Source organism: Camelus dromedarius, chromosome 9 (genome assembly GCF_036321535.1).
Source record: "Camelus dromedarius isolate mCamDro1 chromosome 9, mCamDro1.pat, whole genome shotgun sequence".
In the NCBI taxonomy this organism is placed as follows: domain Eukaryota; kingdom Metazoa; phylum Chordata; class Mammalia; order Artiodactyla; family Camelidae; genus Camelus; species Camelus dromedarius.
The window spans coordinates 46,692,152-46,710,287 of NC_087444.1; the positions used below are offsets into that span (position 1 = coordinate 46,692,152).

The 18,136-nt window shown below is 42.2% G+C and overlaps 1 protein-coding gene and 1 long non-coding RNA gene across 2 annotated transcripts in view; one reads left to right on the top strand and one right to left on the bottom strand.

The window, feature by feature from the left end:
* Positions 1 to 18,136, bottom strand: part of FTO (FTO alpha-ketoglutarate dependent dioxygenase) — a 345,458-nt gene that overhangs the window by 79,552 nt on the left and 247,770 nt on the right. The window lies entirely within an intron of this gene.
* LOC116154871 (uncharacterized) lies at positions 12,695 to 13,831 on the top strand. Its single transcript, XR_004138927.2, has 3 exons — positions 12,695 to 12,712; positions 13,089 to 13,186; positions 13,772 to 13,831. It is a non-coding gene; the product is annotated as an uncharacterized LOC116154871 (long non-coding RNA).

Here is an 18,136-nt window from a genome sequence, read left to right on the forward strand (position 1 = left end):
AGCAGGGACGTTGATGCTTCTTCTAATCTAAGCCAACAATGGCACTATTGACAGAGTCCCAAAGCAGCTCACGATATTCCCCATAATTAAGAGGGATGGTTGGCATCAGAGGGACCAGAAATGTTCTGTAGATTAACTGCTTACTTCATTGCTAATGACTGCCCAATTTCTTTAGACTAATTGGAGCAATCTACATTTTTGCAGGAAAGATGAAGTATCAACTTGATTTGGTGTCGATAAAAAATTGATGGATGCTTCTGACTGCTACTTCTCAACAATACACGGATTATTACTACTGTAATTATCATAAATGACAAAACATGGGCAAGTGGTGATTACAAGTCTAATTCTATCTTGAGGTTTTAATGGCATAAACCACTCAGGCTTTACGCTCATGATTTACTGCATCATCAAAATCCCTGAAAGGATTACCCTTGGGTGAATGCCACTCATTATCTTACCAATAATGCATTGGTTTGGCCCAACATGGAACACATAATCAAGACTGAGTTCTTGGAAAAGCCCTTTTAAAATATTTAAATCTTTAGCTTGAGAAGGAAGCATGTACCGGCCAAAATCTTTCTCTCCTTGTCTGGATGTTACAGTCGTATTTTCCTCTGACATGTACAGAGGCTGGGTATCTCTGTGTCACAAAACAGCCTACCAATCTGTATGCCAGTGCTGGAGATGCTGTTATTACCTTGGTTAATGCCACCAAGCGCCACCAGAGTGCCATCAACCAGGTAGAGAGAAAAGGTTATAAACCTCACATGCTCCCCACCTGGCTGGGCACCAACACTAGACCTGCAGGGTCGCCCTTCTCTGGGGGAAGAGGACAGGGAGGAAGAATTTGCTGTTATTTGGGAGAAATGCACGGAACATCTTGTGTTACAATAAAAGACGCTTCAGCTGTAGCAGAGGCAGCTCCAGTACCAGGGAGACCGTAGACTGGGATTGCAAAATAAAATGCCTCCAAAGTCCAGGTGGGCAACCAAAGAGGAAACACAATGAAAATGAGGGGTAGTGGTGACCAGGGAAGAGCTATTCCCTGTAAAACCAGCAGCTACCCATTGCTGCCGAGTGATTGTGGCCAGGTGGAAGGGGACCGGTATTGTTCAGTCTTCTTTTTTTCCCAAGAGAAGTCAGACATCTTCACTTGTATGTGAAATATCCAGGTTTTAAAATGAGGGAATTCTAATTCAAATAGATACATGCACCCTAATGTTCATAGCAGCACTACTTACAATAGCCAAAGACATGGAAACAACTTAAATGTCCATCAACAGATGACTGGATAAAGAAGTTGTGGTATATTTATACGATGGAACATTACTCAGCCATAAAAAATAAAATAATGCCATTTGCAGCAACATGGATGGTCCTAGAGATCATCATTCTAAGTGATGGAAACCAGAAAGTGAAAGAAAAATACCATATAATATCACTCATATGTGGAATCTTAAAAAAAAAAAAAGACACGAACTTATTTATAAATCAGAAATGGACTCACAGACATAGAAAACAAACTTATGGCTACTGGGGGGACAGGGGGTGGGAAGGGATAAATTGGGGGTTTGAGATTTGCAGATACTAACTACTACATATAAAATAAATGAACAACAAATTTCTTCTATATAGCACAGGGAACTATATTCAATATCTTGTAATATAACGAAGAATATGAAAATGAATATATGTATGTATATGTCTGACTGAAACATTATGCTGTACATCGGAAATTGACACCACATTGTACACTGACTATACTTTAATTTTAAAAATGTCAAGAAAACAAAAAGCAAACCACCCCCTCCCCTCAAAAAATAAATGTTGGGAAACAACTACATTTTTAACATAATGGTTAAGAGAATGGATTTTGGGATCAGACTGCCTGCATTAAGGACACATCACTTAATCTGAATGTCAGTCTTCCTCACAGGTAAATGGGGAGAGTGCCCCCCACTTCATAGAGTTGTTTTGAGGATGAAACGGAGGAATAAAGGAAGGTGCATAAAATCATCCTGACACATCGTAATTGCTCAATAGCTACCACTGTTACCTGAGGCTGGATCTGGCCTCCTGGCTCTTAGATTGTGACCTCTGTTGTAGAAAGAAATGGAATGTGAGGTAAGACAGAAACATGGCCAAGAGCAATGGCTCTGAGGTCAAGCACGTGAGTTGGAATTCTGTTCTCCCTACTTGCTGGAGGCTGTCTGACCCTAAGTCACTTGATGAAGGCTCGGCCTTCTCATCTGGCAACTAGGGATAACGAAGTGCCTGCTTTATAGAGTGTTGTGAGGATGAAGTTTAGAAATCTCCCTAAGCATGCAGCAGAGTATCTGGCATACGTTCAGTAAACAGTTAAGAAATATGAATAAATAAACACGTAGAGCACGGGGAACTATATTCAACACTTTGTAATGGCCTATAATGAAAAAGAATATGAAAAAGGAGATATATATATATATATATATGAAAATGAATCACTAGGCTGTGCACCAGTAATTAACACAACATTGTAAATCCACTATACTTCAGTTAAAAATAAGTAAATAAAAATAAAAGTGAAAGATATAAAAAAAGAAATATGAATAGTCATTATTCATGTTCTTTTTTAAGTTGAATTTTTCAGAAGTCTTCACATTTTAAAATCTTTTTTAAAAAGTTGGTCCAAACTTTCTGCTCTTGTCCCAGAGTCCCTTCTGCTGTGGGCATAGTTTTATTATTTTATTGTTAGTTATTAACCATGGGAAATTCCCTTTTTAAGATTATTCTTTTGGGTTTTTTTTTTAAAGTGATATTGACTTTCTTTCTTTCTTTTTTTCTTTCTTTTCCTTCCCTCCTTCTTTCTTTCTCTCTTTCTTTGTCTGTCTGTCTGTCTGTCTATCTTTCCCCTTAACGGAGGCACTGGGGATTGAACCCAGGACCTACGCCAAGCATGCGCTCTACCACTGAGCTACACTCCCACCCCTCTCTGTTGTTTTCTGAGGTGCTACTTCAATGATTACAACTGTCACCAAATGCAAAGAACTGCTGTTAACACACAACTCTGAGTGTAAACAGTACAGGGGATGCACAGTCTTAGGAGTGAAAGTTGCTATAAGATTTTACATGAAACATAACTGTTTCTGTTATATGGAAATATCTGACAACATCCAGTTGAAGGGTGTCTGCAGTTGAAATATCCAGGACATCTCTCTCCATTTAAAAAAGCCTGAAAATCCATGCACATCTTAACAGCACAGACTTCAGGCAAGCTAGACCTGGGCCAGTGACGTGAGAACGGCGCTCTCCAGCTGAGCCGTGGGAGTGATTACTTGGTTCGGTCGACCAAAATTCTTCCACACACCAGACCAAAGGAGGCTCCCCAGTTTGCCTCCTGGTGCAACTCTCATTGGGGGGGGGGGGCTGTACATTTCCTCTCTGAAAAAGACAGAGCTTCAACCGAAGTGCTGCAGGCTTCTGAAAACCAAAGCCCATCTATCACTAGCAAAGAAAAATGCATTTCCTTTCAAACACTTGTGAGTGAGACAGGATACAGATTATACTAGAAGCGTCAACAGGCGTACACTGCCGAAAGTGGACATGCTTCAAGTCACCACGGGTCCTCTATCACTTGCTCGTGACTTTCAAATACCCTTTCGAGTGCATGGAGAATCTTATATGTCACAGCTATTTGGGAAAATAAATTACGGGGATGATCTGGTATAAGAACCATAGACTGTCAGGTACAGGCTTCTGTTTCCTAATATCAAGTTTTACTCTGTGGGCTCACCAGGTAAACCTCCGGGCTTCTCCAAATCTCAAACCATCGAAAGTGAGTCAATTAAAACGAAAAAGCTGTGCTTTGCAACTGCAAGTTATCTGAAATCTTCCAAAAGAAACTTCTCCTTTAGGTAACAATCTCCATAGCTTTCTTATTGTTTTATACACCTAGTCATGGATATTACAACAACTGGATGTAAAATTAACTTTGTTTTCTCTGAGATCATTTAAATATTGAAAAATCATGTTCCTAATGACATCCTCAGTTACCTCAGTCTCTTTTCCTGTGAGTATGGCGATCACCTGACGCACAAGAGTCAGAGGTGAGTGAGATTAAGAGGAGGTTTCCTCTGGAAATAGTCTAATGTAACCATCCACCCTCCTTCCTTCCCCCGCCCCTCCCCTCCAAGACTCACGACTTCAAAATGCCTAAATCCAATGAGATATCGCTTACTGTCGGGGATGCACATACCAGAGGAAGTGCTGGGGATAAAGGAAATCTGTGAATCAGAGAAAGATGTTGGTATGCAAGATTGAAGATACACCAGCTGGCCCACTGCTTCAGCTGGTTTCCAGAGGCCAGGAAGAAATTAGTCTCACAGTTCAGTTAAAAGAACACCTGGCCATTCACCCAGAGGCACAAATTCACTCTTGAACAGGGTTATCTTTGTTTCCATACCAAACACACCTAGGAATGAAGTTATTTAAAATCCTGTGACTCTCACTGTCCTAAATTGCTCGCGCGTTCATAAAATTCAGGAGGTGGTGAAGAGGGGGCAGGGACTGGGGGTAAAAATAGCAGTGTCAACAGGACTGATTTTAAAGGCTGGGATGGGCTTCCTCTGACCATTACAACTGGGTTGGGGCATGTCACATGAATTTCCCAGACATTTTAATGAAGATTTACAAATGCGAAGAGCTAGGAGGGAAGGAATTGTATTAAAGTCAAAGAATGAATACTCTGCCCACAACCAAAAAGACACATTAGAGCCACTGAGGCTTAGAAGGACAGGTACCTTAGCTCAGTGTTTCCCTGTTTGTTGGGGTCTGTGCAAAGCTCAAAGTGACAGTCAGAAATAAATTCAAGTTCCTCAATGGCTTATGAGTGTGGGCAGTATCATTTTACAGCTGAACCCTCAACTGTGACACGAACTCCTCTTTCTCCAAAGAAGGGTCAAGTTGAATCTTGCCATGAAGCACAGAGCGTGTGGCTGGGTGGGGTGAGTCATGGAGAAAGCTACCTGACGCTGGAGGAGATTACTGGGCTGGATTCATAGCAGAAAGGCCAGATGTGTACGTAGAAGGCAGCTGTCAGTGGGGGGAGAGGACAGTGTGGTAGTGGGGGAGTCGGCAACTTGTGAAGGCAGAACGTACTGGCAGGTACCACTGGCACAAGGCTTGCTGGGAGGTCTGGGCAGACAGATCCAAGGTGGAATGCAGCCTGGGAACTGGGCTCCTGGGAGATACCATCTTGAAACCAGTATCAGGTACTGATCTTTGGGAAAACTCCAACTGCTGATTTTATTGCTCACTTGTTCTTCTTCCCAGTAAATTTCCACCCTTTTTTCTTGACCTGTTTATGGACATCCTTCAGTTTCCTTTCTTGCTTCTGTCAGTCACTTTGCAATGTTTTTTTTTTTTTTTAACTGAGGAATAATTTACACCATCTAAGAGCACAGTTTGATGAACTGAGAGGAATTTTAAAATTTGGAAATCATTGTTTTTCTTTTTCTTTTTTTGCAAATCACTTTAAAGGTGCAGAAAAGTTACAAGAATAGTACCCCCATACGTCCATCTACTCTTTATCCAAATTTATCCTTTGTTAACATTTCCTGCCTTTTTTTTTTTTTTTTTTTTTTTTTTTTTTTGCTGGGGTCATTTACTTGTGGGTTAAAACACCACAGTGGCAAAAGGAATCTCATAGCAATCAATGTGTGTTTACTAAACACCCATGGTGGAATGACCCCGAGTTTCGTGCTGGGAGAGGACAAGAATGACAGTCTCTTTCCTCCAGGAACTTACAATTCAGTTGTTAGGTACCAACAAGATGGCCACTGTCACATTCAAATTTGAAAATGAAGTCTGAGCCTTTGGAGATAGCTTCATCTGTGGATGCTGGCATGGGGAAGAAACTGGAGGCAACTACAGTTCCTGGCAGGAACTATAATTTGGCAATCCAGCATTTCCTCAAATGGGTCAAACAGTATCAGTAACTGGGCATATTCAGATGCATTAACTAGGGGGAAAAAGGAGGAAGGGTTCCTTGGTCAAGTATACTTGGGAAATATTCATTGAGGCAATGCTCATCAAGTAGTTTCCTAAATTCCAGTCTTCCCTCAGAGCCTTTACTGGGCTCTGCTAATGGGCTTTGTGAATCTCCAAGAAAGGGGGAAGGCTATAGAATATTCCTTATTTCCCAAAGACATTAGATTAGCTCACAGGATTGGTGCCCCACGGAACACTCTTTGGAAGCTTGAAGGAAGCTCGTACTCTCAAAGAAGAAACTAGAAAAATTTGTGAAGTTATATGCAAATAATTGCAAAACATTTTTGCAAGCCCAAGCCGGTAAGTAGGTACTTCGGCGATCGACTTTATAAATGCATCACATGATTGCTGCCCAGGAACCTTAATTAGCTCCCAAACACTCACTGGATCAGGTCTAGACTTAGCAGAGGTAATGGAAGGAGCTGGGAACCTACATTTATTGAGTATCTACCAAGTGCCAGGTGTTGTTTTTCTGTACAAAATCTTGTAAAGGGAGTGGGTTCCTCGGATTGCCTGCTTTGGCCTCTACTGTGGCCTCGGCACCAGCACAGGGTCTGACACTTAGCAGGAACCCGATGAATATTTCTGGAATCGAAACGAATCTGTTTCACAGTGTGACAGTAAGTTCATCAGATGGATTTCCATAAGCTACGTTTAAATGTTTCATTATTAGACCAAAGAGGTCATTAGATGGTGGCCCCCAGCCTGCAGACGGTGCTTTGCTTGACTTGTACAGGGTTTTAAGATAAACTGACAACATTTAAAGGAGCTGGGAGATTTTTAAAAATCCAGATTCATTTCCAGCTTCTTCTGAAATATCAGAAGATACGGATGCAACACGGGACCAGCTCCCAAAGGGCCACATCCAGTGCAGAGCAGAGGGGTGGCTGTACTGGAGAATAGTTTGCCACTGTCCCTACCACTCTCTATTGTCTCCACGCCGGAGGCCACGTCTCTGTTGCCAGTGATGACTGGGCTGGTACCCCTGGGCATTGTAAGCATTTGAGTTTGTGATTTCTGATCTATAATAACAATAACCAACCTATGTTGTGCTTATCACATGCCAGATACCATTCTCAACACCTTTTATATGTATTAACTCACAACAACCTTACAAGGTGGGTACTCTTATCACCTCCCCTTTACAGACGACGATCCAAGCAGAGGAGAGGTGAGCCATGTGCTCTGGGTCTCATCCCTAGTAAGTGGCACAGTGGGCTCTGACTCAGACCATCTGGCTCCAGCGTCTGCTCTTTTAACACCGTGGTCTACTTGCCTCCGTCACACAGATATATTTTATTACCCCTAATTGTCTTCACATTTTTCATGGACATTCATCTTGTATTCCCCCCAAACTATACTGGCCTCAAAGGCATACAATGCATCATCTTTCTGTTGTGTTTTACTTCGGCAGATTTTTTTTTTTTTCCCCAGTGCCCTTTGATTTCACTTGATCAGGATGATCTGGATAAGTAAACATATTTCACAATTCCCCTCACCTCCATTAGGAAGCTAGCCAAGGTCTGGCTCCCCAAGAGCAAGCTCGGTATTGGCCAAAACTGCCACGGGCTGGCAGCCCGACACGGCTGCGAATGGAAGTCAGCCTTCACACTTCTCACACTGACAAACAACCGCAAGCTTGCGTCCCACAGACTCCGGGCTGATGGCTGGAATACACATGTATTAAGTTTCATTAGTTCCAACATTTGGTTCAGTGTGGGTTTACCCACACAGCTGGCTTGGAGCCTGTCCTTTCACTTACATTAGTTCTAGTTCTCTACAGTTTTGATTTACTGACAAAGCACTCTCTTTATCTAGTAAGGGCGTAAGAGTTTCGTCTGGGTGGTAGAGACAAATTGTGTTTGTCTGGCTGTATGGAAACCGTGGTTGGTACAATCGGGCCAGTTGGGTCATTTAGCATTTCCACGTGGGGCACTGCCTAGAGAAAGGTGTTTTAATTACTAATTAGTCCATATCAGCAAAGGCAATGTATTTTCCATTATTTCTTTACTGGGGATTCTGATTCATAAAATATCTTAGGGAAAACACATTTTACGTTACCGAGTCTTTGATTTCCCAGGGAAACTAATAAATAATCAACAAAAATATGATTAAAGGCTGCTTGAACTACCATCCAAAAAAGAACTCTAGCTGGCAAAGAATCTTTCTGATCTGAATCTTTTTATTCCTAGAAACAGAATTCTTACTTAGCCTTTCAAAAGCCTGATGAAGGCTTTGGCTAAGTTTTGACATAAGATTTTCATATTCAAAATATCTGTTGAAATAAGGGGAGAAGGGATATGAATCTTGAAACTGCATTAGTCTGAAATAGAGCTTAGTAAGCTAGAAAGGGAAATTACTTCTCTGTAATTGGAATTCTCTCCTAAAAAATCCCTTTGAAATCATGTTCAGCTACCTTCCCATTTTGTGTCCCAGGGAAGCTAACTTTAACCCTTTCTGGAACTACCCACCATAAAAATTATTTGATGTTTATAAACTGCCTTGGGAAGAGATTCCTGAGCAATGGTCTGTGTCATCAAAGAACTTAATAATAAACGAGTGGCTCCCAAGAGTCCTAGACGCAGTTAATAACGTTTTCTCCAGGACACCTCCTCCCATTAGAACCCTGCTGTTTATATCCATATATCGCGTTCATCTTGGCCATATAGTTCTAAGACAGGCGCCAGAAAAATCCCCCAATCTGAGTTCCATTACCTTTGAAATGACTTAACTAAACTCTGCCCTGGCGCAGTTCTCTAAGTTCTTTGAAGGCAGGGGCTGTGTTTGATCCTTCTTTGTATCTTTAATGTCCGTACTTAGTAGTTGCTTGATAAATGCCTCATGAATCCTGAATGAGAACTGGCTGGGTAAGCAGGACAAGTTACTTAACTTCTATTCTCTTCAGGTTTTCTCAACTGCAAAATGGTAGTAATATCTTCCTCAAAGGATTCCCATGAGGATTAAATGAGTACATAAAAAGTAGTATGCACTACATATATCAGCACAGTGCTTGGGAAACAGCCACGTTATACAGCTACTAGTGCATTAATATAATAATAACAATGTAATAATTACATACATAGCATATATACATATTATATATAGGCTTTCCTCCCTTTTACATCTACTTTGATGTGAAGACAAGAAATCTGGTTCTGCCTGGAGGTAACCCATAATACTAAGGCATTCCACTGAATTTCCAGGTCATCAGGGTATACAGCTTCATCACATTAGAGTTGGTGCCTCGTATCAAAACCGTAAGAGTGTTCACCTGGCCTACGGGAGAATTCTCATGTGTAAGTGTGACATATCCCGCTTTGTACCTGTCCTCTTTTGTTAAGGACACAAACCCCTTAAACGGCATGCGATGCCTGACACGGGTGTTTCCTCGTTACTGGATGGCCACACCCTACGTCCATGCCACAGCTCAGCGCATGGTAACAATGAGCAAACATCAACTTGAATTTGATTTGGAAGACAGTTATATCCAAAGAATAACCAAACATGGGGAATTCTGCTGCTTTTAGTTGCAAAATTTTTAATACAGTCTTTTCCCCAAAAGATGTAACATGCTAAGTAATGATAATTAAACATTTTCTGAGCCTATTTCTTAATTGTATTTCTTGAATATAATTCACATCCTGGATGATTTACCCAGGTAAAGAGTATATACATCAGTGATTTTTAGTATATTCCTTTCTGCCCACTCCAGCCCCATTAGACAACCAGTAATCCACTCTCTGTCTCTTACAGGTTAGCCTATTCTGGACATTTCATATAAACGGGGACATACTGCATGGCATTTTGTAACTGGCTTCTTTCATTTAGCATGTTTTCAAAATTCATCCACATTGTGGCATGTATTAGTACTTCATTTTCTAAACTCGCTGAATCGTATTCCATTGTACGGACAGACCACATTTTGAGTATCCATTGATTACTCGAGGGACATTTGGGTTGTTTCCATCTTTAGCCTTTATGAATAACGCTCCTCTGAACGTTTGTATATAAGTTTTGTAGAGATACATGTTTTTGTTTCTTTTGGACAACTAGGCGTGAAACTGCTGAATCGGATGGTAATTCTATGTTTAACAATTTTAAGAATTTCTAGTCTGTTTTCCAAAGTGGCTACACCATTTTATATCCACACCCGCTCCAGCAACATATAAGGGTTCTAATGTTTCCTTATTGTCATCAACATCTGTCATTATTGTCTTTACGATGACATACATTTTTAAGAGAGCAAAACAATTTTTTTAAAGTATCACTGCTTTATAAATAATTGTAAAAGTCACTGTTTATTAAGAGCTTTGAAGATCTGAAGTGCTTCTGGAGTTGTGGAGGGTAAAGTGACTATCAGGAGAAGCAGAAATCTCTTTCTGTGAACCTGCCTCCAATGGAAGAGAAGGATGAAGAGGTTTAAGTGGAATATATGTGCTTAGAATTTGTTAAAAATGTAGCTTCATAACCAGATAAAGAGGCTCTAATACTCCTGTTGGTGTCTCTTCCTAATCTTTTTCCACTCATTTGCTTTTAGTTCGTTAAAAAGGACTCATTCAAGTAGAAATCTGTTGCCTTTTTCTGGAAGTGTTTGGAATAAGATGTTACCAATCATATGGCCCAAAGGAAGCGCTCTCTGAGCTCAAATCCTACTAGGATTCCAAGGCTGGCCATGAAGCTGGTGGCTTACATGTTGTCTGAGAGCCCAACCTGGTGATCACAGGCTGAAAGGCAAGTTCCCAGGGGACAATGAGAAAGAATAAGTCTTGAGAGGCTAGTTCAGTAGCCTTAAAAGCCATAAAGTACAGTGGGTTGGATTAACATGCTTTCCCGTCCCTAACTCCACTCTCATCATTTCACAAACCAAATGGAAGCAGAGATAAAATATGAAATCTACTGGTCTTTACAGATAAGTCTTTTCTTCAGCTGTGGGAACAGGGGAAAGGGCAGGGTTATCAGACTCTAAAGTCATCAGAGAAAGCAAAAATTGTGAAGAGTCAACATTACACTCAACAATCCCTCAAAGTTGAACTTAAATATTGACCTGTCACTTGTAGGTCAATATACCCTTTTTCAGTAAGTCCAACACAGCCAGGTGATCCCTCCATCATTGGAACAGATACAGTACATCAGTTAAGTGCCAAACGTTCAGTTAGGCAACAGAGTTGCCTTATGTTTGGGGGCCATGTTGTGCAAAAACAATATATATCTTTAAGGTGTTAGGATCACACTCAAAACAGGAAGATGTTCATCCTCTGAGAGGACGACGCAGATTCCTGACTCCTGTCTCACATTTACTCCAGGGCAAGTGCTTGTGGAATGGAATGGCAGAGGAAGAACTATTTATATTGCTATTGCTGTTTTTTCCTCCCTCTCTTGTTTAATGTAAGCTAATTAAAGACGTGTATGATGCCATTCACTGAAACGTGTTCCAGAAACCCACAGTTTAGACAAAAGTCATCTTTGTCACAGATGACAAGGGAAGAGACTCAATTGCTAAAGAGATTTCCAATCTCTGAATTCAGTAATGAAATTCCAGAGACCAGAAAAGGCTTTGGGCTTTTGCAGAAATGGAAGACTAGGCAGATTCTATCTAGCATAAATCCTTCACTTTATAGCTGAGGAAAATGGGATCCAAAGATATTTAGTGACTTATCCAAGTTCACCAGGCTGATGAGTGGCCAAGCCCTGCCCGGAGTGCAGACTTCCTGACTCCCTGTTTACGTTGTTAGAAAGTCTGATGAATCAAAGAAATTGCTCAAAGGTAAAAGTATACCTAGTGGTTCCAACTGGACCAGTCATCACACATTATACCAATTAAAATGCAATATAGGGGTGATTATTGCTGTGCTTTAATCATATGGTGGTGTCTACAACATGCTGACGGACATGTGTTTTGGAAAAATCAAATAAAACCACAGAGCTGGTTGTCACAGGCTCTGTTTCTTTAATTTACATAGTCTCAGCTTGCCTTTGGGGAATTCACAGACCAAAGCAAAGCTGTCCCCTAGAGACACAGTTCTTAAAGCAGACTTATTCACTTTGTTGTTGCAGTCACTTATAATCAGAGACATCAGAATGGTAGCATGATTCTGCAGAATTACCTGGCAACTTCAGTTGGGACCAGAATCTCCCCTCTTAGCCGTCCCAGTAGCTGAGAAAAATATCCAGATTCTAGGATCTGTCTTGGGCCCAAAAAGCTAGGAGGATTTTTTCTTTCCCCCTTGTAAATATATCTGTCCTCCATTCTCCACCTCCACCCCCTTCCTTTTCTTTGAAATTTGAGTATGACTTCTATGCCTGGTGACCTGGTACTTGCTTGTTTGCTTTCTCCTGTGTTTTTCTTAATGCAATAACTTGAAATGTCAACATGAGGTGACAAGTAAATCCTCAGTCAAAATAAGTTTGCAACCAAACAGGAGGAGGAAAAGAAAAAGCAGGGAGAACGCTGGCCGTGGAGGCTGCTGAATGGCGGCCAAATCCACGGCCAAAGCACTAATAGAGCAGAGCATTCATCACATGAGCTCATTCCTGTTCTTTTATTCAGCAGGCTGCATTCTGCATCTTTTCCTCTGAGACTCACCATTTGCTCTGACTTTGCAGCTAATGCAACAAATAGGTAAAGAGAGATCACGGCTCGCTGTCTGGATGTAAACTCTGGCTACTTTTCTCCAAGCCAGAGGTACCTCTCGGAAGAATGTCTGTCAGTGGGGGCTGGGGGGGTGGGGCAGGGTAGGGAAGTGTGTGTGTTGTTTTGTTGTTGTTTTGTTTTTGTTTCTGTTTTTTTCAATTATTTTTTATTGAAGTGTAGTTGATTTACAATGTTAGTTTCAAGTGTACAGCAAAGTGACTCACTTACACACATATACACACACACTTTTTGTTTTCCTTTTCAGATTCTTGTCCATTGTATGTTAGCACGAGAAACTGAATATAGTTCCCTGTGCTAGACAGGAGGTCCTTGTTGTTCATCTATTACATATAGTAATGCATGTCTGTTTTTAAAAATTTCCTGGTGAAGCAGAAACAGCAAACTAATGATATCCTCTATGATTCAGACATGGAGAGAACCTAGACTTTCCCATTCTAACTTGCCATGGAGTTTGGGAGAATCCAGCCCATTTACGGCACGGCTTCCATCAGAGGAGAAATGAAGGTTAGTGAAGTTGTAAATCAAAGGAAGGGGACAACACCTACCAGCCAGCAACTGGCTGTTTTCATGGGATATTTAGCAACAGCTCAGGGACTACCTTGAAAGGAAAAACGTGCACGATGCCACGTTGTGAAAAAGTCATCACTTTAAGCAGTTTCCCTATTGTCATCATAAATTCTACCCCTTTCTCCCCTGCTTTGGTCGTGTTGGCCCCACGGCAGCTTGCCTCCACGGGACCTAAGCTGAGCGGGATGAGTTACAAACCCAAATCCCAGTGTTTGTTAAGGGGATTTATGCATTAGGTTCTCTGAAACTTTACCCAGAAAGTCTTCCTCACGCCTCTGCTAGGTTTCCGGGAGAGAGAGGGCCCCTTTGCGGATCTCCCCCTGGACTCCATGCTGGCAATGGGCACGAATAAATCCCGCTAATGACTTCTGCCTGTAGCTGACAGGTTCTGGTCTTTGGTGAATGCTGGGTCTCCCAAAACTGCTTTTTGTTTATTTCTAAAGAGGATTTACTGCAGGGCTTCTTCAGTAAGCATCAGTCAGCATTCCCCACGACGGCTGTCAGCGCCCTTTGTTTCTGTAGGTGCGGCAAACGGAGGGATCTCATTCACGTTGTCACATCTGGGATCCCCAGCATTCCAACACTGAGGGTTTCAAACCATCTTGGGTAAAATCTAAGGGCCTGTTTTGGGAATTTCCTTTCTCTGGAGATGGGAGGGAGTTACCTTCTTTACATATCCCACTCTTGAGACACAGAATCCTTGGTTTTCCTTTGGGAATTACCACCATTCATGGGAGAGGGGAGGCCTGCACACTGACTGATTTAAGCATATGCCTTACCTCCTGGTTACAGGGATTGATTCAGGGATGAACACATAATTCATTCAGACTAAGGAGGCACGGTAAGGAGCCAGGGCTTTTGAGAAAGGGAAGTTTTTCTTCTTTCATAGAATTAGTAGTGTGATGGTTGATGTGAAGGCTGGAGCTGCAACCTTCTTGCAACCAGAAGAGGCCAAAGCTGCCAAGAGCTATGAGGAACCTAAGAGTGCAACCAACTAAGAAGAACCTACGAGGTGAGTGATAGGTCCTGATAACATGGTTAATCTCTGAATTAAGCTATGCCTGAAGCTACTTACCATGTACTTCTCAATGACAACAACCACTAAACTCCTACTTAAGTCAATTTGGGTTGGGGTTTCTGTCTTTTGTGACTTGTTGAATATTGATACCTAAATTCAGTTAAGTAGACTCTGGTGTATGTATACTAAGTCTCTGATCTAGAGTCCAACCTGCTCCTAGAACATGGAAACAGTACTATGGCAATCTTGACATCTTGAACAGAGATGCTGGCAGAAGTCCTTGAAGATTCTGTCTCTCCTGTCATCTCAAATAGCCTGTTTGCCCTCCCAATCACGAACCCCGGCTCTGGTGTCTTTAGCCTCCCTCACCACTGCTTTCCGCCCTTGGCATATACACATGCTCTTGACTCTCCCATCTTACGAGATGTCTCCCTTTATGCGACCGCACCCTAGTTGCCACCCTGTAACTATACTGTCTTTTTCAGTCAAGCTACCCGAAGGAAGAGCGTATCACCAGTCCTTCCCAAAGCCTCAGTTCTGCAGACGGTTACATAAAAAGGAGCGTATGGTCAACTACATTTTGGGAAATGTTCCAGGTGGTAGCCTCCTTTTGGACAGTGACAGTTAACATGAGGGTAGTAAGGGCTCTGGGAATTCTTGCAGGAATGAAAACTCTTCAGTTTTATTTAACGCAACACTTCCCAAATTGATTTGACCGGAGAAACCACTCCCTCCTCTTTTACTCCGCCTACAAGTGTTCAGCATCCCAAGGACCTAGAGCTCTGAGGGACATGCACTGCGAAATGCTGCTTTATACGCTTTGCATTCCTCTCTCACCTCCCATTTATCCACTTAGAAATCATTATAAAATATTTTTAAATACCAGAAATGTACAGAACACTTGTAGCTACACCAGTTTTGCCAAATTCTACTGAAAAAGATCTCGATCAAATAGGGCAGAAGACTTGCAGTTTTCAAATTCTCCATTTCTCACCTTGGCACACGTCCCTTCTGTCTCGAGTGCCCCTTCTCGCCTTTCCCCACCATTCTTCACTTGACAAAATCCTATTCCACCTTCAAGACTCAGATATTAATACCTCCAAGAAGTCTTTCCAGACCCCGCCTATTCCCCAGCCGGCCACGATTCCATGGTCCTCCTCTGAATTCCCAGAGTTCCCTGAGTGCACTCCTATCAAAAGACAGCAATGATCACATTCTTAGTTAACTGCCGCTTACTCACCAGTCTCCCTCACCAGACTACAAGTTCCTTAAGGATAGACATCGTCTTCTATTTCTGCATCCTCAACATCCTGCACAGTGCTGGGAACACCAAAGATAATGCTTTCCAATGTTCCTTGTGTGACGAATGTTCCGGACCTTCTTGGTGAGTCTCCCCTGCCACTTAACAAACGTATACAAGTCACCCACCAAATTTCTTGTTGCCGTGTTGACTACTGTGTTGTCATGACTTCTGTGTATTTCATCCAGTCACTTATGTTTCCTCTTAGGATGCTGTCACCACTTTAATTTTTTCCCCCCTAAAAGCAATCAGGTATGGTGTGCTATGCCCCAAATAGCAGAAAACTAACTCTCAAAAGCTGAAACCACCAGGATACTTATTTATTTCAGAAGTCTGGAGGTGGGAGGTTTTGACGTTGGGCATCAGGGATCCAGGCTCTCTCTGTACATCTGTTCCACCAGTATTACTGTAACAGCCTTCTGTCCTCATACCTGTCCTCTCATCTTTGAAAGCTGGCTGCTATGGCTCCAGCATCCTGTCCTCTTGCTGGGTACCAAGGCCTCTGAAAGGCCAGAGGATATGGCTCTGCCTTTTTCCCAGGAAGGAAATCCTTCCCTGAAGCCCTAGCAGACCTTGCCTTCCATCTCGTAGGTTAGAACTTGTCGCATGGTCCCCCCATTTGCAAGGGAGGGATAGTATGGCCATGACTTGATTAACCCAACTCTGACTGACCCCACCCCGGGACTGGCCGAGGAGCTGACTTTCCTGAAATCAAGGGCCCCCTATCCACCAGCGGAACAAAATTTGATTCTCTTAGTGGGGTAAAGAAACAAGGCAGGAGAGGTGACTGGCTCTTGGACAGGCGACGAGGTGTGCCTGGCAGAGTAACGCCGGTACAGCTGCCAGGGTACTGGCTGTGAAACCCAAAGAGTCAAGTTTCCAGGCTGAGGTTTCCCACTGGCCAACCCTGGGTTCTTGGCCAGCTCCTCATGATCTGAGTCAATGTTCATTAGCTCTAATATGAGGTTTCCTCAGTAGGGTCATGTGGGCTGATTAATGACTTTTAAAACAGAAAAAAAAAAAGACTTTTAAGAACTTAGGTGAACAGAAGCTTTTTTTTAGTGGTGCTGGGCATCTCCTGACATTTCTTAAGGCAAGAAAACATCTGTTCACACATTCATTTGAGAGTTATTGTGCCCTTGTGGCTGGTTGGGTCTCAGAGATAGGACAACCTCTGCCCTCAAGAGGCTCACTTTGGGGTGAACAAGACAAAATATTTACACAGATAACTAAGCTTAACATGATACATAAGAGCAATAATCTGTTGAAAGTGGCACGGACTGGAAAAGGGAGGTCAGTTTGCTGGGCTGGGGAAGGAGGCGACAGGGCGGCGGCACACAGCTGGCCGGCTGTGTTTTACACATGACGCGTGGGTGCAGGAGGAAGCCCTGGATGCTGTGTCCAAAAGGCGTCTTAAAGGAGAAAACATCTGCATCGGGGGCAAAGGAACAGTGTAGTTTGCGGGGCCGGTGCGGGGAGATGAGACAAGGTAAAAATGGAGTCCACGGAGAGAAGACATGAGCAGAGGGATGGAAACCTGAAAGTACAGTAGATGGAAGACCTGGGACACAGTAAACGCTCCGGAGCCGACCTACCATTGGGAGTGGGGGCGGGTAGCAGGGGAAACAGAGAGGAGGCTGGAGCTTTTTACAACCTGAACCTACTTTGTCCTTCAGTTCACAACGGAGAGTCAACGAAAGTCTTAAAGCCTTAAAAGTCACTCTTTCCTGCAAAGGTTAGCCGGGCCAATCCCATTTGCAAATGAAACAGCTACTAAATCGCAGCACTCCTAAATTATTACAAACTATGTTTCGTAAACAAAGAAGTGATTATAATGTTAGAGAACTCACTGTCAACTGCGTCCCGAAGTTTTTTAAGAAACTCTGATGAAATGAAAAACCTGTATTTTGTGCTGCTGTAAAACCGCACAGGTTAGGGATAGATCCCCAAAATCCTGCAATTATTTAAAAGCACAAAGCCTAGCTTTACTGCACTGTCGCTTTTTTTTTTTTTTTTAAATAACACATCAGCAGATTCTGGTTCCCAAAACCACTTTGGGGAAAAATGCTTTCCTCAGTGACATCACCCCCATTTTCCATATAAAATGAAAAAAAATAAAGGTTCCAATTCAGAAGTAGGAGGTTACAAAAGGATTGCTATACCTTAAGAGCCCACTATGCAAAACCCCCTATTGCCCTGAGAGAAACAAAGAAATAAATTAAAAATATAAAACCCCCCAAACACACATAGCTGAGCTTAAAAGAGGTAGGCTGGTTTCCCCCAAATCCATTAATAAAATAAATCACCGCATTTCACATTCATAGTCATCTCTGAAAGTTCTCCTCTTAATTGCTCCGTGGCACCATGTTTTATTTTAGTAAAGTTCAGGTTTTATTGCCAGGGACTAATGGGCATGGAGTCCCCGAAGAACTTGTTTTAAAACATCGACCAGTCGACCATAAAAGGGATATTAAAACAGCTATAGCGGCTAAATAAGAATTAAAAAGTATAGCCACTTATTTTGAAATTAGAATCCTCTTTCACATTTAGGGATATAATAAAACGTGTC